The following is a 22495-nucleotide window of genomic DNA, read 5'->3' as shown; positions in this document are numbered from 1 at the left end:
ACTTTCCCGGAAAGATTAGCCATTGCAGTTTGACAACAAAAAGCAGTAGCAGTGCAAAAATTGGAAACGAGATGCAACTTTGTAGATGATATGGTCCTGAACACAGATGATAGTCGCATAAAACCTGTTCCTCAACAACAGGGAGTTCTGGAAATCCCGACTCAGCCCACTGATAGCATCCCAGTTCTGATGCCTCTACCCGAGAATCAGTAACCTTGAAAGTCAAGTGTTTGAATGTACTTAGCTCAATACCTTCAGGCAAAGCACTAAGACTCATAAACACAAGAAATTTAAACAGAACTTATTTATAAGTGTCTTAAATAAGTTTGTAATAAGCATTTTTCTTAAAATTAAAACACACACAGAAAGCAAGTCATTGATAAATCTCCAGGGATTTCCTAAGAGATACATAATTTCTGAAGAATTTATATTAATACCATGTTGCCTCTACACATTTCTCTTCTGGGAAAAACTGAGTATGTTTTCTGATTTTGGCAGCTTTTTCTATTCAGCTCACCAAACCTGTTTATTTTCAGCATCTCTTTGTAAAAGGTAAAAGCACACAATTTTTTGATTTTTCCAGCTATCCTTGGGGAAATCTCAAAGCCTGTTTTTAGGTAAGAAAGATGTCCTGCAAGCTTTATTTTATTTTCTTCAATATTTCAGACCAGATTTTTGGAAGGCAAAAATCAAAAGTTGTCAGAGCAGATTTGGACCCTTGATTAAGTGAGGTAATGGGTAACTGGGAAACAGTATTTGATTACCTATTGAATCAAGGTGACAAAGAGAATGTTAAAAATAAGCACAGAGGCCAAAATGAATGGAAAAATCCTTTTCTCTTTTAGATGCAAGGCACCTGTTTCCTTCTCCTCCATACTTTGCTCTCTCTCCATCACGTTCTCTTCCTCTTTCTTCTTCTCCTTTTTCTTTCATATTAAAGGCACTGAGTCAACATCATGGATATAAAATTACTCAAGACAGCTACAGATTACCCAGAAAGCAAATAGGATGACCAACTGTCTTCATTTCCTCTAGACCATCCTGGTTCAGCCATAAAAGACAAACAAAGTATTGATGTAGATGTCATAGTAAAACCCATTACTTTGTATGCTAACTTTAAAAAAATTTTAAAAAGAACCATTTACATCGTAGGTGAAAATATTAATTAGCAACTCAAGCAAGCAATCCTATCAAGGTTCAATAAACTTGGAAAAATGCTACTATTCTCCTTCATTTCTTTATGTCTGCAGTGGTGGGGATATAACCCAGGCTGGGCAACTGCTCTATCACTGAGCTATATATACCCCAACCCAATTAACATTGCTAATATCATAAACTAGTGTAAGTAAAAGTCACTTACTTTTCCAGTTTTGTTCTTTGTGATACTCTTTTGTTCTGTGGCCGACATTTTAATTCTCATACAAGTCTGGGTTTGGGACACACAAATTCACAACTATGTTTTTGACAATCAGAAGATAAGATAACATGCTATACATTCATAATTGCTCTCTATAAACAGTTTATATATTTCTATTTTATTTTTTAAATATTTTTATTTATTTGTAAGGAGAGAGAGAATGGGCACACCATGGCCTCTAGCAACTGCAAATGAACTCCAGATACATGCACCACATTGCACATCTGCCTTTACATGGGTACTGGGGAATTGAACTCAAGTCATTAGGTTTTTCAGGCAAGTGCCTTAACAACTGAGCAATTTCTCCAGCCCCTCTCTCTCTTATTTTTAATATGCTGAGCATAGATAGTTCTTACCCCATAAAGATCTTTTACATCCTCAATAATTTCAAAATAGTTTAAAGCTTTTGTTATGATTGCATCTTTCCCACATCATTTTAATCTGTGAAACATAGCATTGCCATAACTTAACTGGAAAACATAATCTAAGAAACATGAAATTGTTTTCAAGGGCAAGAAATCAACAAAGAAATTAATAAAAGTAAAACTTGTAAGATCGCCGTGGTAGTTACCTTCATGTTCCTGTAATAAACACTTGACCAACAGCAGCTTCGGGGAGGACAGGGTGTATCTCAGGTTTACAGATGCCAGGGGAAGCTCCAGCATGGTGGGAGAAGCTGGTTCACATCTGTATGTCCACAACAGAAGGAGAAAAGCCAATACCAGCAAGCACAAATAGTCAGAGCTCAAACTGGCTCTCTGTACCTCATTGGGCTGGACTCAAGATCCACCCCGGTAGCAGACTGTTCCACAATGCTGGGATAAACATCCAACCAGACAGTGTTTATGGGATGAAGGGATTTATTTTAAGCTTACAAATCTAAAGGAAGTTCCATCAATGGTGGAAGAAGCTGGCTCCTTCTGACAGACCTAAGCACAGAGAAAAACCACCAGAAGCCAGCAAACACAAAAATCTGCCACAATTCAGACTGCTTTTCACACCTTTGTGCTGGAATTCAGACTTGCCTCCAGTGACATACATTTCTACAGCAGGAATCTGCCTGCTAAGAGCTCAAGCTGTAAATACAATTTTAATAAAACACCTGAATCTATGGGGTCATATATTCTAACTACCACAGCTCCCAATGTCATACCTCTAGCAGAACTCTGCCTATTAGAGACTTAAGTAGGAAGTCTAATTTTAACCTAAAATCCCTGAGTCTATGGGGCCATTTACATTCAAACCACCACATTCCACCCTTGACCCCCACAGACTCATGATCCTCTCATAATGCAAAATGCACTCAGTCTAACTGCAAAAGGCCCCATCATCTTCACTGACTTTAACACTTTTGCAAAGTCTCATCTGAGATTTGGGACTGTCTCTTAACTGTGAGCCCTGTAAAATGACAACACAAGTTACCTACTTCCAACACATAATGGCACACGGTAAACATTTCCATTGCAAAAAAAGGCATAACAAGGAGAGATTAGAACAATGTAAATCAATAGCCGTCAGGTAAATATCAAACATCTATAGTCCCAAGTCTAACGTCCATAACCAGTGATGAAGTCTCCAGGCTTTCAATTCCACCTACCCAGCTGGGCTGTGCATCCCACAGAAAACTCCACTCCAAGCCAACAGCTCTCTATGGCAGCCATTCTGCAGCCCTGGTATATCCAAAACATCTTTGAGTCTATACTGCAGAGCACAGCTCATCTTCATAGCTCTGTACAGTGGCTTGACTGGACTCCCACACAGGTATTAAAACCCTACTTCACATGCCACAGTTCAGCAGTTCCTAGAAGCATGTGTACTTCATAACCTTCTTTCCCTGCATTTTTCATGCTTCCAAAACTTATATGCGGTGTGTGGCATGTTTGTAAATTCAGGGTGGGTAGAGCTTGACTTTCAAAAGCAGGATTCTCCTTTACCAGTCTTCCTTCCAGCCAGCTCCTTTCAAAAGAACTTGCACTGTTACTAGTTTGAGCCTACAGGCATTTTTTCTATTGTCCCAATACAAAACTGTTGATCCACGCTTACTGGTGTTAATCAACTTAACAATTGCAGCTCAAGTAACCTAAAACCAATTTCAGTGTCTGTAATTTCAAACTTGCTTGGATTTCTTTCTATAATAAACTATACATCTTCCATATCTTTCTGTTTTATATTTCTACCAACCACACCAGTCCATTACTTTTAAACTCAAATTTGATCAAATTCTCAGGGTACAGGCTATAAACTACCAACCTTTTTCAGTTGCCCAGTTCTAAGAATTCTCTCTTACCTCTTTGACAATTCATAAATGAAGCCTTCACAGTCCACAATTATCTTTGCATTTAGCAGTACACTACACTCACATCACACACCACAACATGTGTACTCTACATGCCCCCTCTAAAATCATTTCTGAGTTAGCTTGAAGAAAAAACAATATTTAGCACATTCTTTTATTTTCATTTCTTTATTGGAGGGAGAGAGAGAGAGACAGAGAAAGAGGCAGATAGACAAAGAGGAATGGGTGCACCAGAGCCTTTAGCCACTGAAAAAAATTCTCCAAATACATGCACCAGCTTGTGAATCTGGCTTTACATGGGTACTGGGGAATCAAACCCAGGTACTTGGGCTTTGTAGGCAAGTGCCTTAACTGCTGAACTATTTTTCAAGCCCCTATTTAGCACATTTAAAAAATAGTTTTTCTTTTTCTAAGATTTTATTTATTATAGTCAGGAAGAGAGAATGGGCATGTCAGGGCTTCTAGCCACTGAAAACAAACTCCAGATTCATGTGCCACTATGTGCATATGGTTTACGTGGGACCTGGAGAATTGAACCTGGGTCCTTATGCTTTGCAGGAATGGGCCTTAACCACTAGGCAATCTCTCTAGCCCACTATTTAGCACATTTTATGGCACATTAAAGTATTAGATGGTTAGTTATTTTGTGTATTAAGGATTTTATATACACATTTACTTATTTTATAAACCAAACAAAAAGCTCTTATAGTTTATAAAATTTAATAAATTAATGTATTTATTAGAAATAAATGCATACACAATGAGGGGTAATGACATTTTCAATTATAGGTAGCTAGAAAGCCTGTAGCTTCAAGTTTACCCACAATTTGAGTGACACAAAAGACACAAATTAAAAATGAAAACACAAATCTCACCAGACTAATATCAAAGAAATGTTCTCCTGTTCGTAGTAAACATGAAAATTTAAATTGACTTGTGTTCAAAATAGATGAAAATATAAGCAACCCAATAAAACAAAACAAAAATTTAAGCCCAGCAAGCTAAATTCTCTGTTATGCCTCACATAATAGATTAAGTGTCTATTTTCTAACTATATGGCCAGACCATAATGCCAACTGACAATACTTTCTGTCTCCAAGAAGATATAACTGGTTGATTTTAGATGCACCAAACCCAAAAACAAAACATAAGGTTAATTCAGAGAAGAAAATCCCCAGTGAATAAGTTTGTAAGTGCACAGATATAATCTTACTTGGAATTCACCTCTAGGAGCCAAGAAAAATATGTAAAATATGTCTGCCTAGTTGGTCATGAGATTTATTTCCTTGGGTACATATTTCAACTAGATCTATCAGATTACATGGTAAAAATCATAAATCTCATATAAATATCAAGTGGATACTTGGTGTAGATTTCAAATTAACTTATTAATGAGGAGACCCTTAAGATGCTACACTTGCTTCAAATGAATAATGAAGGTTTGAGTTACAGAGACTTATATTCTGTGCTGAAAAGAATCTGGTCACATTGTCATGGTAAGGTATAATTTGCACACAATACTTCAATCAGTTCTATAAGCTAACTTCTAGTTCTATAGGTATTGTATAGCTATTGTTTTCAAATTGAAATATCCTCTTCTGGAGTACAGAGGGAGCCTCAGAAAACTCAGAAAACGCATAAAACGTAAAAAAAAAAAAAAATCCACTCAGGAGAGACTGGAGGGATTGCTTAGCAATTAAGGCACTTGCCTATGAAGCCAAAGGACCTATGTTCGATCACTCTGCCGACCCATGTAAGCCAGGTTCATGCACAAGGTGACAAGCACAAGGTCTCACATACTCACTAGGAGCTCAAGCATCTGGAGTTAAATTGCTATGGCTGAGGCCCTGGAATGCCAATTCTCTTTCTCTCTCACTCAAAAACAAACAAACAAACAAAAAAGGACCCATGAACACCTCCGCAGGCCATATAAGCGGTGGAAAATTGCTGAGGGAAAGGAGAATTTTTAGTAAAGCTGCCTACAACTTGCACAGGATCTTAGAGTGATGTAAGAAGCTGAGTGATTTGGCTTTTTTGAGTTATGATTTATGTTGGAGTAGAATTTTCTGGTGCTGTCCCTGCCTTTGAGTCACATATGCTCCTGAAAGGAAACCTAATAACTCACTTACCCTCCATCTAAACTTTGTTGAAATTGTTTCTTTGCTCTGATGCTGATGCTGTATATGGAATAAATGGGAATTTGTTTTTTCTCTCCCTGGAAAATTCATGGACCACAATTGGGCACACAAACAGGGACCACAGAACTAACGATGAATGATGAGACATGAAACTGAGGTTGATTCATCTGACATTGCTGCACGTGTGAGAGAAATCCTAATCCGGCTGCCTCTCGCCGCATGGTGTGACATGTTGTGCCTTCCTGCCGTAGCGGCAGTTGCGTGCACCCTGCTGTGAGTGATGAGAAGCAGACTCAGATCAAGTCACCTGAGACTGGAATGCCAGGGTGGCCATCTTCCCATACATTATATAGTAGAGCACACTTCCTTGATAAATGGCTTCACATGTGAGCATGTAGATCCCCCAAACAGCTAATGAACTTGAGAATATATTGCAACCACTAACAGTAACACATATGGGAAGTGTTCACAAGCAGACAGCACTTGTGTGGCCTTTGCTGTGAGACATGGTGGCTGAGTCGGTAAATGCACTTACAATACAAGCTCAAGAATGTGAGAATGACCAGGCGTGGTGGCACACACCCTTGACCCCAGCACTCGGGAGGCAGGGGTAGGTGGATCGCCGTGAGTTTAAGGCCACCCTGAGAGTACATAATGAATTTCACGTCAGCCTGGGCTGGGCTAGAGTGAGACCCTACATGAAAAACCAGAAAAGAAAAAAAAAAAAAAACACCTGGTATGGGCCCTCATGTAAGTGCCAGGAGGGTGTGGTGGCTCATCTGTGACCCCAGTGCTCAGGAGGCAGAGATAGGATCTCTGGGACAAGCTGGCTAGCTGGACTAGCTGAATGGTCAGCCTTGGGTTTAAGTGAGAGACTCTCTCTCAATGAATAAGGTGGGGAGCAATTGAAGAAGATACCCAAAGTCAACATCTGCCTCAACACACACACACACACACACACACACTCACTCACATACACACACACACACACAAACACACACACACACACGCACACTACACATATATGCAAAAAAGATATACCACTGAGGATTAACTATATTTCCAGAAAGAACTTGCCTACATAAAGGAGAAGTAGCATTAGGAAAAAGACACTCCGATCTTATTCTCCACCTTAACCTCTGGTTTGGCAGGAAAAGGGAAAACAGGGAATATGAGGCAGAGGTTTTCAAGCTATAAGAGATACATACATACAAGAGAATGTAAAAAGAACACACAAAGCAGAAGTGTGATAAAAACGAATCCTTCCCTGGGACCCAAACACTTGGAGCCCATGGGAAGAACTGGACAGTGAGGAGGGAAATAGCAAGGTTAGAAGATGAAAGATACCCCTCATACCAAACCTGCACTACAAAGAAAAGTAAAACCCCTGATGCAGCATGTAAATACATACTATAATAATAGAGCCTGGTACAGGAAGCTGATTCTTAAGGAATAATTTATGTCTGAACTATTTGAATTGGTAAAACATTTCAGCAAAACAAAATAAAAGAACCCCTCACATTCTGGCTTCTGAGGCTGTGAAACATGAGGGTTGGTGGGTCAGCTGGAATCTCATAAAATGGGAGGAACTAAGTAAATGTAACAACTCATGCCTTTTAGAGACAAAAGCTACATAAGCTGAAGCAATACAGAGGAAGTCATTTCATGATGGGATATCTCATATGAGCCATTAGGGACACTTGGTAATTGCCAGCTGAGCCGTCATAAATATCAGTAGCTGAAAGACAACAGGAAAAGGGCAGGAATTACTGAGGGAACTGAACATACAAAAAGCAATGTTTAATGCCCACTTTATTGGGAAATATAAGACCTTGTTCACAGGGAAATTAAGAAAGAAGTTAATTCAATAGTACCGCTGGACTTATAGAGGGCTTCAGTGGTTTTGCTGAGCCCCATGGTTGGATATGATCATTATAAAGTAAGAGAAGCTGTGGTGGATGTGAATGATGTAGCCGAACATGTAAGTAGATGCATACAGTATTGAAGCATTCGGAGACGATTTTAAGACAGAAACAAAGGGAGAGAGGAAGGTAGAGGAGGAAAGAAGGAAGGAAGGAAGGAAAAAAGAGAAGGAGGAAGAAAGAGGACAGACAATGGGGCCTGAGTTATTTGAAAAGAATGTGGCAAGATTTGTGGAGTCAGAGTTCTTAGGAAAACAGCTTGTGAGCAAGTATTTCAAATACATGAGCCTATGTGAGGCATTTTACATTGAAACCACATTTTGTTCTGACCACCACAGGCTCCATGGTCACCTCACAGTGCAAAATGCACTCAGGGCAACTTAAAAACCCCTTAGTTTTTATCAGTCCCCCAAATCAAAATCTATAGTCTCACCTCAGACTGCAGGCAGTCTCTTAACTGTGAACCATGTAAAATCAAAATGCAAGTTACATATTTCCAACATATAATGGCAGAAAATAAACATTCCTATTCCAAAATGGAGGTATGGTGGTATATAGCAAAGAAATATTGGACCAATGCAAATTGAAACCAGGACAAACATCAAATCCTGCAGCTCCATGTAAGAGATGTAGGACACATGGTAAAATCATCTGGGCTCACAAAGGCTTGGGGGGCTCTGCCCCTCAAGTTGTTTTCTGCACCTCTCTCATGAGCCATATCTACCTTGCCCCCTTAGCTATCCTTGGCAGATGCCCTGGAGTCCTGGCATGTCTGACATCCTGTGGTCTCCATTGCAACTAAGGGTTCAACTTCACAGTGTCCTCTCAGGGCTTCTGTAAAAAAATTCTTTGATTCTGCCTCAGATTGATTCATTTCAGCAGCTCTCTGTAAACATGGTATAATCCTCCCTGACCCCTTCTATACCATATATTTCATGTTGCCAAAACCAACACCATGTGGGGATGCTGTCAATATCTGCTTCAAGATCAGGAGGCAGTCTGGCCCCTCCTTTCAAGCCTTTTTCTTTAAAAAATATTTGAATCCTTCCTATCTTGAGACTTCATTGGCTGGTGCCCTGCACTCAAAACATCTTTTCCATTGTCCCTATACAGAGTAGTAAATTTCCTTTTAATTATGATAATCTCTTTTTAACAATTATAACCAAAGTTGTTGTGCCAGGAACTTTAAACTTGTTCATATTTCTTTCCTTGCCAAACATCACATTTTCTGTACCTTTCTGTTTTGCATTTTGCTCCCTTAGAGCAGCTAAGAGAAGCCAAACCACAGACTCAATGTCATTCTGCCTTGAAAGTTTCTCCACTAAACACATTAATCCATTACCTTTAACTATATTTTATTTATTTATTTGAGGGAGAGATAGAGGCAGATAGGGAGAGAGAGAATATGTGCACAAGGGACTCCAGCCACTGCAAATAAACTCTGGATGTATGTGCCACCTTATGCATCTGGCTTACATGGGTGCCGAGGAATTGAACCTGGGTCCTTAGGCTTTACAGGCAAGTACTTTAACTGCTAAGCCATCTCTCCATCCCTGGCCAGTTCCCTTTAAATTTGTCTTCACAGAAGTTCTCGGGACATAAGCAGAATGCAACAGTTTCTTTGCCAGAATGTCACACAAACTTCCTGCAGTTCGGTCCATGATAGTCTTTATTCCCTTCTGAAACCTCATGAGCCCCAATTGTTTGCATTTATCTCAGCATGTCAGCCTCTCACATTCCCACTAGAATGGCCAATAAAGCACTGTTTATAGCATTGTAAGGCTTCTCTAGTCCAAAGTTCCATGTCCTTCTACATTCTTCCTGCAAATCAGTTCCAAAAGACTAAGAATTGAATCCCATGGTGAGGTTTATCGCAGCAATGATCCCAGTCTTGACTTCCAGTTCCAGAGAGTGGACTCCATCATGGCAGGAAAGGCGTGACAGGCTGTACTGGCAAGCTGTCACCTCAGCAGACATAAAGCAGAGGAGGAGCAGCAAGCAGGGCTGGACTCTAAAAGCAAGTCCTCATCCCAGTGACACACTCCCTTCAGCAAGGCTTCACCTCCTGAAGGTTCCACGACCTTCCCAAACAGTGCCACCAGCTGGAGACAAAGTATTCAAACACATGAGTCTAGAGGAACATTATATTCAACCAAGCACAGCATCAAAAGTCACAGGCACACTCTGTTGTAACCATTTTAAGGGCTTCTGGACTCAGTGACTTAAGGCAGTGCAGTGACCTTGGATTTAGGTACAGTCCAAACTGCAAGGAGAAAGAAGGGCTTCAGAGTAATATCTTCAAGATGAAATTCATATTCAATGTGCTTGACTCCAGTGTGAATTAATTCCTGATATGCTTGGAAGTTTTGAAAAAAAATAATGAAAGATATATATTAAGTTAAAACATAGGATTTTAGGGTTGAGGAGATGGCTGGCTTAGCAGTTAAGGTGCTTGCTGTGAAGCCTAAGGACCCATGTTTGACTCTCCATATCCCAAGTAAGCCAGATGCACAAAGTTGAGGCAAGCACAAGGCCCACATGCCCACTAGGTGGCGCAAGCATCTGGCATTCAATTGCAGTGGCCAAGGCCCTAGTGTGCCAATTCTCTTTCCCCCTCTCTCTCTCTAAAATAAGAAATAAAAAAAACTTAGAATTTGAAATATTGAACTATTTTGGAACTAATGGAAGCTATTGTTAACTCCAAGAAACAGATTGACATGAATGGAAAGCTAATTATTCAGCTCAATTATAAATAATATTTAAATTATCAAAATACCATAAATGCTGACTATTGACTGCATCAAAATTTGTATTGTAATATATACATATATGTGTTTGTGTGTGTGTGTGTGTGTTTGGTTCCTCAGTACTCACATAAAGCCAGATGCACAAGGTGGTACGTAAGTCTGGAGTTGGTTTGCAGTGGCTAGTGACCCTGGCTTGCCCATTCTCTCTCTCCCTCTCTCAAAGAAATTAAATATTAAAAAGAAACATAGGGATCCAAATGTGTTAGATAGACTTTTCTCATCACTGTGACAAGATACCTGAGAGAATAGTTATATATACAGAAGAGGGAATGGTATGAAAGTGTCAAATCTTTGACATCCTTTGGTAGAAGCAATATAACATGTCTAAAACTATACAATGAAGTGATATGAGCTATTATTTAGAAATATGAGGTCATGTTCCCAAGCAATAGCTAAAAAGGATGAAAACAGATGCTTCTGAGTCAGGAAAATAATGAGTGGAGTGAGACAGAAGTATTCACTTTATGCCTTGTAGTACTTTGGCTTTTATAATAACTGCATGCATTGTGTTGAGATAAATTGAAAAATAGGAAAAAAATATTATTAAAAAGCTAAGAGGCAAACAAAACACTAAGAGAAATATTTCTAAGCTATATCATAAGATTAATTTCCTTAATATATAAAAAGCTGTTTAAGTCAATAAAAAGACTAACAACCCAATTTAAAGTGAGCAAAGGACATGAAGAAGTTGCTCTTGGAAAAAGGTTCACAGCTATTTGAAAATATTCTCAGAACTTAGAATCAAAGAAATTTGGATCAGGATAACAAAATACATTTTTACAACTTGGTATAATTAGCAGATAGATTTAAATCATTTTGATAATGTACATGGTAGCCAAGCATGTTACAAAATAAATGAGGTAAAATAAAATGAGAACTGTCATAACACCAGAAAAACCTACATGAGAACTACTTTGACATTTGCTGCAATCTACCCAAAATATATACTAAAAAGAAATCAGAGCAGCACTGTTTGTAATTATAAGCAATAAAGAAAGAGCCTAAATGACCTTCAGCTCCAAACTAGTTAAACTGATTATAACAGCTAGAAGCAGTTGGTTTGTGCTCAGTAAGTAATCAGAGAATTAGGAGGCTCTTGCTGCAGTGATAAGGAAAATTTGTCAAAATGTATTAAGTACAAAGAAAAACATAGCCGAGCGTTTTGGTATATGCCTTTAATCCCAGCACTTGGGAGGCCTAGATAGGAGGATTGCTGTGAGTTTGAGACCAGCCTGAGACTACAGAGTGAATTCCAGGTCAGCCTAGACAAGACCCTACCTTGAAAAATTAAAAAAAAAAAAATGGAGGCTGGAGAGATGGCTCAGCAGTTAAGGCACTTGCCTGCAAAGCCTAAGGACTCGGGTTTGATTCCTCAGTACCCACATAAAGCCAGATTCACAAGGTGGTACATAAGTCTGGAGTTGGTTTGCAGTGGCTAGTGACCCTGGCTTGCCCATTCTCTCTCTCCCTCTCTCAAAGAAATTAAATATTAAAAAGAAAAATAGGTATCCAAATGTGTTAGATAGACTTTTCTCATCACTGTGACAAGATACCTGAGAGAATAGTTAAGGAAGGAAAGATTTGTTTTGGCTCACGTGGTTGTTTGGCCTCACACACAAGGACAGAACATGAGGGCCACAGGAGCGTGTGGTGGAATAAGGGGAAGTCTTATTGCAGAAAGGAGGCAGAGTGGAGGGGCTGAGAAGATAGCTCAATCAGTGAGCACTTGCCTTGGAAGCACCAGGGCTTGAGTTCAATCCCCAATACCCACAAGAAAACACAAGAAAGTTAGTCATGGTGATGTGTGCTTGTGCCTGTAATCACCGCGCTGGTCAAAGTAGACACGAGGATCCCTAGTTTGCCAACCCACTGGGTGAACTCCAGGCCAGTGAGAAACCTGTCCCCCCAAAAGCTATAAGGCACTTAAGGAATGACACCTGAGGTTGACCCTTGGCCTCTGCATGCTAAATGGATATGTGAGCACTCACACACATGTGTGTGCACACACACACACACACACACACAGAGAGAGAGAGAGAGAGAGAGAGAGAGAAAGAGGAGGGAACGTAGTGGAGCAACACAGGAAGTAACTAAAGAGGACAAACTATAACCCTAAGGACATGTACCCAGTGACCTACTTCCTCCAAGGCCACATATCTTGCTTTTCACCGCCTCCCAATAATGGCATCAAGGAATGAATGGACAGGTTATGTCAGAGCCTTCAGGACCTAACCATTTAGCAAAAGCCCATCTGCCCATCACCAACCCGTCCACAGGAGATGTGGACCTCTGTGTGGCCCTGGTCTGAACAGGGTTCCCATACAGGTATGCGTCTGCAACTTAATCTCAGGACAATATAGAGAGGTGGAGTCCTCTGAGTGGTGTGCAGAGCATGGGGGCTGTGGTGGTTTGATTCAGGTGTCCCCCATAAACTTAGGTGTTCTGAATGCTAGGTTCCCAGCTGATGGATATTTGGGAATTAATGCCTCCTGGAGGGAGTGTATTGTTGGGGGCGGGCTTATGGGCTTTATAGCCAGTTTCCCCATGCCAGTGTTTGGCACACCCTCCTGTTGCTGTGGTCCATCTTCTGTTGGCCAGGGGGTGATGTCCACCCTCTGCTCATGCCATCGTTTTCCCCTGCCATCGTGGAGCTTCCCCTCGAGCCTGTAAGCCAAATAAACCTCTTTTTCCCAGAAGCTACTCTTGGTTGGGTGATTTCTACCAGCAATGCGAACCAGACTGCAACAGTAAAGTGGTACCAAGGAGTGGAGTTGCTGCTGGACACCTGACTTGTGGCTTCGGCCTTTTGGAGCTGATTTTCAAGAGGAATGTGGGAGGATTTGAAACCTTGGCCTAAGAGATGCCTTGCAGTGCTGTAAGTACAGCTTGATGGTCTATCCTGGTCAGAGCTGAAAGACCTGAAGGCAGTAAGAACTATGGACTGTGAGGTTTGGCTTATGAGGGTGAGAAAGAGCTGTGCCTGGACTGGGCTAGCAGTTTGTGTGAGAAGCTTGCTCTTGTGCCCGTGTCCTGAGAAGTTGCGCAGGGTTGCTTTGCGTAGAAATGAACTGGTGTGTGCAGAGGGATATGGCACAGAAAGGAAAATCTTTGGGTGAACTGTTGCTCGTTCAGCTGCAACTGAGAGATTACCACCTTTGAGACTGGGCTAGCTGACCTGCGCTAGGGCAACAAGAAGAATGTCAACTCTTTTGAAGGGGTCTGAGTGCTCAAGGAGTGTCCTGTTCTTCAAAGTCTGCTTTATTCCCCCCTGGATTAACAAATTGGCACCCTACCTGATATTGTGGAGTATAAGAAATGCTGGAAAGAGGGTCATTGAGTTTGCAACACGGTCTTGTGTTTTGGAAATGGCCATGGGTAGTGTGAAGCGGGTTTGCTGGTTGCCTGCATAGAGACCCCATGGGGCCATGAGGATGAACCGTGGCTTGCAGTGGAGACCCAGTGGAGATGCCGGGACCATGAGATGGCTGCCGAGGAGCTGCCGGCCCCGATGAAGTTTCCCAGGACTGTGAGTAGCCTAGCTGGAGGGGCGGAATTGGAATGCCAGAGACTTGTTGCTGGTTAGAATTATCGGACTTGAAGACTTGTCACTGGCTAGAGTTGCTGGACTTGAAGCTACAGAGTTTGATGTTTGCCCTGGTTGTTTTAAATCTTGTATTGGTTGAATGTTTCTTTGCTATGCCCAATGCCATCTTTTGCAGTGTGAATATTTATTCTGTGCCATTCTGGGTTTTTTGAGGTTATATTTTGGTATTATGTCTCAGTTAAAAGATCTTGAACTATGGGAATGTATGAACATCATTGAGATTGATAAAAACTATGGGGACTTTTAAAGTCAGACTGAATGCATTGTATTTTACATCATGTATGGATATCAGTTTATGGGGGCCAGGGGCGGAATGTGGTGGTTTGATTCAGGTGTCCCCCATAAACTTAGGTGTTCTGAATGCTAGGTTCCCAGCTGATGGATATTTGGGAATTAATGCCTCCTGGAGGGAGTGTATTGTTGGGGGCGGGCTTATGGGCTTTATAGCCAGTTTCCCCATGCCAGTGTTTGGCACACCCTCCTGTTGCTGTGGTCCATCTTCTGTTGGCCAGGGGGTGATGTCCACCCTCTGCTCATGCCATCGTTTTCCCCTGCCATCGTGGAGCTTCCCCTCGAGCCTGTAAGCCAAATAAACCTCTTTCTCCCAGAAGCTACTCTTGGTTGGGTGATTTCTACCAGCAATGCGAACCGGACTGCAACAGGGGCTCTGCCCAGGTGCCAGGATTCATGCCCTATATGCCATTTCCAGGAATGAGGTTTGCCCCCTTCTTCTGCCCTCTGCCAGGTAAGAATGCAGCAAGAAGGCCCTCACCAGATGAGCGTGCCTTGACCTTGGACATGCCAGCCTCTGGAACTGTGAAAGAACAAATTTCTATTCTTTATAGATTACTTAGTGTAATACTTTCTGTCGTAGCAGCACAAAATGGTCGCTTTTGGATTAAAAGGCAAGAAAGAGATGAGATCTTCATATTTAATTTTATGTGTGTAAATAACCTCTAGTAGTATACATGAGAATGTAATATAAAAACAATTTCCTCAGTAGCAGTGGTGGAAATGGAGCACAGGTGAACCAAACTCTTCAGTGTGTATCTTTGCATATTACTTGAATTTGGAACTATGTAAATATGATATGTTCAAAAATGTAATAAAATATGAATAGGTAAATAAATGAGAAGGAAGTAGATCCCCTGTGTTGACTTGGAAATATTTACATGATTGATTACATGAAAATGTCAGTTATTCCTTAGGCCAGGTAAGATCAATGGGGAAAAAAAAAAAAACAAGAAAACATCCAGTGGGGTGCGTTGCTACAGGCTTCCTGGGGACCCTTAGGAAGGAGCAGGTTAAGGCCTTTGAGGGAAAGTGGTTTGATTGACTCTGGCCAGATCAATGCCTCCTCCTGGTGCTAGTAAGGGGAGAGACAGGCGACTGCAAAGGCCCTGCCAACAATCATGACCCGCGCAGGAAGGAATGGGAGCTTACGATCGTCCTGCTCTCCTAGTCTGCCTTCTGGGAGCAAAAGTAGAGCCGTGGCACAACATGCATGGCACAGGAGGACGAGCCCTGGTGGCATGGGTGTGACTGAAGGAGCCACGCACTCCTTTCTCCTGAGGCCTGCAGGTGAATAGAAATATTACGATTTATAGCCGGCCTTCTGAGCTACTCAAGGAACCCCAGAAGGTGTCTGGAGTCCTGCCTCTAACAGCAAGGAAAACAAATTTTTCTGGCTCTTGTGGCCTCAGAAGGATGTCATGGTGGGAAACTGATCCCCAGGAGGGCAACCTGACTGGTCAAGGGCAGGACAGCCAGGTGTTCCTCTGAGCAGCCAGGGCACAGGGGCTTATTCCCCACTGGTTGCCCTGAGGGTGCTGGGCAGGGCAGGAGGGCAGCTGTGGCCGTAGCCTGTTATCACTTTTACCTGTTCCTAGGTCCTGACCCTGCCAAGTCCAGGAGTTGGCACGTACAACGTGGAGCCCTGCAGAGGCATGAGGTGTGCAGACTCTCTTTATACCTCTGTTCTCTCTTTACACCCACGACTCATGACAATGGTGTATTTGCTTGTTTGCTTTCTAGCTGTGCCATGTTTCAGTGCCTACCAAGCATGCAATGCTTCTCACACTCTGGTGGGCATCAGAATCCCCTGGATAGCTAACAAGGCACAGAGAGGTCCAGGATGCTTAATGCCCATGGGGTGATTTTGACAGGACCAAAGCAGGGACACCATTGAAATAACGTCTTTTAAACACTATCCAACTTAACCCACAACACTGCATTAGAGCTAAATATTAATTTTCTTCATGAGAAAACAAGGCCAAATGGACAAGACAGAAGAGTTCTTGGGTTCGAATCCACCATCTTCTTACCAGCTAAGTGACCTTTAGGAAAGCATCTCATTTCTTTGAACCTTGTCTTCATCACACTGAAGGTGAGATTTCAATGATATCTCCTCCCTGGAGCGGTTACTGAGAGAGTTAAATGAAATAAGACTGAACAAGTGTTTGGCACGTTCAACAAAAGGTTATGTTTGTCATGCTGATCATGGGTCAAACTACTTATTGTGGAAAAAAAAACACTACAAAATAAAAGTTTTCGAATGGGTACATCTTCATTGATTTTAGGACATCAAATAGCATTTGATAAATGAGCGGAGAGTATATGGACCAATATCTTATTGATTAACTCACCACTGTTTTCATTCAATTTGAAGCAGTGGAAAGAATTGCTGACAGTTTGTAGAACCACTGGTTCGTAGACATACCTTTCCCCAGGCACACTCGGGACGAGCAGTCTTCATTCACCCACGTTAGAATGTACTTCAACTAGCTTGTCTAAGGCACCGGGGCTATAGTGATGAGCAAAACAAAAGTGGTCCCTAAACTCAAGGACAAAGTAAACCAACAGATTCTACAGATCTGGCAGCTGGCAGGCAGTCCACGGGGTCTGGTGGAAGGGCGGGCCAAGGAGTAGCAGTTTCCACTCAGTTGAGATTAAGGACATAAGGACACACTTGGAGAGGAAGAGGAGCCCCTATGGGAAGTGGTGATTTGAAGTGAGCAGGCCGGCTCACCGCCTCCTCCTGACTGTAGGATGATGGAAGTAAGAGGATTGGGAGAGCCTTGTCCAGGCCCAGAGCAATCTTATCCCCAGAGCCATGGGAAGGATGAGAACCTGGGACTTCTGTGCATCCTCTCTCTGCCTTCTGGGATGAGCGGAAACGAGGCACCCTGTGCATGAAAATGTAAGACAAGGCCCAGTGTTGCCTGTGGCTCAGGGAGCCCCCAGCCTCCTCCCTCCTGTGACCTACAGGTGAACACAGCGCCACGCAGTGTCTGCTCTCTGCAGTGAGGCATGCAGGTGGGCTAGATATACAACTTTTGGGGGCATTGCCCAAGAGGAGAGGACTCAGCAGCACCCTGCAAGAGCCTTGCTCCCTCCAGAGGAAACACCCAACCCCAAGAAGAAGGAAAGGGCAGGGAATGTAGCTCTGTGGTAGAGTGCTTGCCTGGCATGCATGAGGCCCTGTGTTCAGTTCCTAGTACGGGGGGGGGGGGACCAACAATGGTAAGAAGAAGGAAAAAGAAAGTAAGATGGAGTTGGGTGGCCTGAACAGGTCTGGGTGAGGCCGCCGGGGTGAAGGGATCCCCCACTTCCCACCACAGAGGCCGTCAGGTATTCCTGGAGACTGCTCACAAGCCCTATGCCAGGACATTTGCTGAGACCATGCTCAGTGGACTGACTGATCTAGACGTAACCTTCCAGGAGATCCATGTCTGCACTTCTTCCTGAACTCTCCAGAAATTTCCTTGCAACCTAAAAAAAGTTAATGGGAGCCAGGTTCGATTCCCCAGGACCCACATAAGCCAGATTCACAAGGGGGCACACGCATCTGAAGTTCGTTTGCAGTGGCTGGAGGCCCTGGCGCACCCATTCTCTCTTCTCTCTCCCTCTCTCTGCCACCCCTTCTCTCAAATAAATAAATAAAAATAAAGTAAAAAAACATTAAAAAAAAAAAAGGTTAACAAGGGCTGGTAATTTATTCCCAGATTGAGAGTCATTTGAGATATTTCACAAAGATTTAGGTGAGTAAATCAAAAATGGAGTCACTAGGCTATGGTCAGTTAGAGGGGCTAGGTTGGAACTTTTAACGTTGGGGTTCTGTTTCCAATTGAATGAAGGTGGTCTTCCTTGAGTTCCTGGCTGGCACAGTTGTTTGGTGGCCACTGCTTTTTTCAGTCACTGCCCCTTGCTTTTCTTCCCAGTTCACCTACATTTCCTACACACACGAGCATGAAGGACAGAGCATGCTGCAGCCAGGGGTGGTTTGAAGGGCAATGTCGAGTGAAACAGTGGGCAGCAGCTCGAGCCACAGCCCCTGTAATAGCAAAACACTGCATCCCCTAGGATTTAAATTTAAGTTTTTAAGAAATTAAATATAATGTTACCAAAATAGTTTCAAAGGTAAAAAAAAAAAAAAAAAAGGTCTAAACAGCTTATTAAACACACATAGTTGGCCAGGCATGGTGGTGTATGCCTTTAATCCCAGCACTTGGGAGGCAGAAGTAGGAGAATGAATGTGAGTTCAAGGCCACCCCAAGACTACGAAGTGAGTTCCAAGTCAGCCTGAGCTAGAGTGAGACCTTACCTTGAAAAAAAGAAGAAGGAGGAGGAGGAGGAGGAGGAGGAGGAGGAGGAGGAGGAGGAGGAGAAGGAGAAGGAGAAGGAGAAGGAGAAGGAGAAGGAGAAGGAGAAGGAGAAGGAGAAGGAGAAGGAGAAGGAGAAGGAGAAGGAGAAGGAGAAGGAGAAGGAGAAGGAGAAGGAGAAGGAGAAGGAGAAGGAGAAGGAGAGGAAGAAGAAGCCCACATATAGCTGAGTTTGATACAAAACAACGGGATGTTATTGCATGGAACTAGCTATCTAGAGACCAAGCCACACATTACAAACAAGAAAGGCAGGTTCCATTATTGGGATCTCAGCTCCAGCTGGCCAACTTGAACCAAAATAAGCTAGGCTTGACCAGAGCTGACAGGTGGCTCACTTGAACAAAGGAGGCAGGCTTTTGCTGATTTTCTAGAATGGTCCAGTGTTTGGTTAATTATCTACTATCTACTGGCGTGACTTAAAAAGAGAGTTTTCTTTCTTGTGCTCAAGCATCCTGACACCAAGGTTTGCAAGCTCATGGTGACTTCACCCAGCAACTATCGAGTCTCTCCTGTGGCTGGCACATTATCTTGCATAAACATCCTGACTTCTAGGTGCAGTTTGGGCCTTAGGATAAGGCTGAGGGATTGACAGTAGGGGTGTGTGTATGTGTGTGCCTGTCTATGTAGGTGTGTGTGCCCTCATACCTGAGCGATAGCCAGCAGAGCTTAGAATTCTTGTTCAAAAGTATTTCCTCTTGACAGCAGTTAAAGGCGCTTGCATGTGAAGCCAGCCACCTGGGCTCCATTCCCCAATACCCACATAAAGCCAGACACACAGTGCACCACGTGAGCCTGGAGCTTATTTTCTGCAGCAAGAGGCCCTACTGTGCTCATATTCTTTCTTTCCAGCAAATAAAGGAATAAAACATTTAAAAAATGTTTCCCCAGCCGGGCGTGGTGGCACATGCCTTTAATCCTAGCACTTGGGATGCAGAGGTAGGAGGATCACCGAGGGTTCGAGGCCACCCTGAGACTCCATAGTTAATTCCAGGTCAGCCTGGACCAGAGTGAGACCCTACCTAGAAAAAACAAAACAAAAAAAGGTTTCCCCTTATGAAGTTAAGGCAGAGGTGTATAATTGTCTCTCACCACACTTATCATAAGGCCAGATATATCAAGCTGATTATTGCCTCTTCACTTCTAAATAATCTGCTTGGAGGATTTTAAACTTTGTTGTCACATTTTCTAAGTTTTTACAACAATATCTTCACTGTTATACCATTGAAGTAAAATTCTTGACTGTTCTAGTTCACATATGCTCTCTTTGGCTGTATTTAATCAGCTGTTTAGTCTATTGCATTTTTAATTTTAGCAACTATTAATTCCTAGAAGTACCCTTTAATTATTTTTGCATTGTTTTTGAGAACTTATTCTCAAAACTTATTCCTGTTTAAAGTTTTAAGTGCTTTTTAAAAATTTGTTCATTTTACATGTATTTTACAATATTTTAGATATTTTGAATAGGTTCCTTGACACTGTGCTGGCTATACCTGATCATCTTATCATCTGAAACACATATAATATATTTCTTCTGATGCTTGCTCTTGGTATACTAATTTCACACATTTTATAAGTGAATTATAAAAGTTATATTTTACATGGCTTCATTACAAAGAATCCATTCTGACTGATTGAAAGGTATATCCTTCCAGGCAGTTTTTAAATTTTTTAAAAAATTTATTTATTTATTTATTTGAGAGAGGGATAGAGGGGGGGAGAGAGAGAGAATGGGCACACCAGGGCTTCCAGCCACTTCAGACAAACTCCAGATGCATGTGCCACCTTGTGCATCTGGTTTACATGGGTCCTGGGGAATCGAACCGAGGTCCTTTGGCTTTGCAGGCAAGTGCCTTGACTGTTAGGTCATCTCTCCAGCCCCCAGGCAGTTTTTACACTTACTTTTTTTCCCTGCCAACAGCCTAAAGTTATCGAAATCTTAAAATTGTTTTTTAAATGTTCTTGGTAACCCCAGAAGTTTAAATTCGAACCTTAAGCCAGAGTAGGCAGGGTAGGGTCCAAGCTAAATAAAGCGATACCCTTATTGTCTTTGAACAAATGTTGGCTAGTTGACATCTTCAATGAAGTCTTGGTTCCTCAGGGGTTCAGGCTTTCTGAGGTCATAAGGGTTTCACCTTCCTACCTTGTACAAGCACGCATTAATGCCCAAGATGCTGGCTCATTGCCGTCAACAGCGCCTTTCTTATTCCCCAGCTCTTCCCTCCCAGGCCAGTTTTCATTCCATCTTTGCAGGGGAGACCTGTGAGGTGCTCTTTGGATGACTGTTGGAAGCACATACACTTGAGTGTGGAAAGGAAGATGACTTACCCTGACTCAGCTTCTGGTCGGGCTTCAAAGTGTGAATCCCCAGCAGTCCTTTCTGGCCCCATCTGCTGCCTCTGCTTATTTTCCATTTGTGGCATTTTCCATCATGAACCCTTTTCCTTTACCCCATGTTGGACCTTCCACAACAGATGGCTCATTTGTTTGCTCGACATCTTCCTGACTGCCATGTGTTTGCTAAAAGATACATGTGTGTGCTATTATACATCCAACCAACCCCACAGTTGAAACCATGTAATTAGACTTCACAGCACAGAAGTGGGTGTGTACACCCGTGTGTGTACACCTGTGTGTATACCTTTGCATGTGTGTACACCTGTGTGTGTGTGTGTATATGCCTGAGTGCTCCAAAGTTCCTCGTCAAAATTGCTATCGCTTGAGGGCCTCTGGCATATCTATCTCAGCCAACACTCCCATCTTCACAGTATAGGGTTCCATCTCCAGACCTCATGTCTCAGAATGAGACACCAGAGCTATAAACCAGCCCACTTCATTATCCAAGAGGACGTCAGCGTGGCGAGCAGCTCTGACCAGTTTCCTTGTCCTTGTGCTGGCTGTGGCCCCGTCTGGGTTTTGATGATCCTTGGCTTGCTTCTGGAGTATGGAGGCTGAGTCCCACCGCCCCTTGCCTCTCATCTGGCCGCCCTCCAGGCCCAACTTGCTGGTGTTTCCAGAACATGCTTCTGTCATTCATGGAGCTGCTGCTTAGGGGTGTATGGCCGCCTTGCTGGGAAGAAAGAAAGGGGAGGTCAGCTCCTAAGTCACACTCAATTCCCCTCCCCAAGCTCACCTGGCCAATTGTAGAGAAGATTTTGGTGCCAGCCAGGCCTGGATTTGAGGCCTGCCTCCGTCACTTATGAGCCATTATTGCACATGTGGTTTAACCTCTTTGAGCCTGGCTCACCTGTAGAAGGAATACTGTTAAATTTAATTCACTGAGTCTTTGTCCACCTAAACAAGTGAAATACAAACACTGCGTACGCAGATGTGAGCTCCCGCTCCTCTGTTACACCAGCCGTGGCAAAGAACTGACTGCAAGTCTGGAAGGCTCCAGGTCTGAGGTGTGGGTGCTGATGTACTCTACTACATGCTGGGTGGACATGGGTGTTTGTTTTCCCCAGAAACTGGATGGAATGTTCTGTGTGGGGTCAGGGGCTCTGTGGGAGCCCAGCCAGCCAAAAATGAGCTGCCCCAAGGTCCCATGTATTGTGGACATCATAAGGACACATGAACACCTGGCCCCAGCAGGACTTTGTGCCGGCATCGCCTGCCCACAGACCAACTGAACTTTGCAAAGGAAAGGAAAGTTC

This window comes from Jaculus jaculus, chromosome 17 (assembly GCF_020740685.1).
Source record: "Jaculus jaculus isolate mJacJac1 chromosome 17, mJacJac1.mat.Y.cur, whole genome shotgun sequence".
Classification (NCBI taxonomy): domain Eukaryota; kingdom Metazoa; phylum Chordata; class Mammalia; order Rodentia; family Dipodidae; genus Jaculus; species Jaculus jaculus.
Note: the sequence above shows the minus strand (reverse complement) of the source record.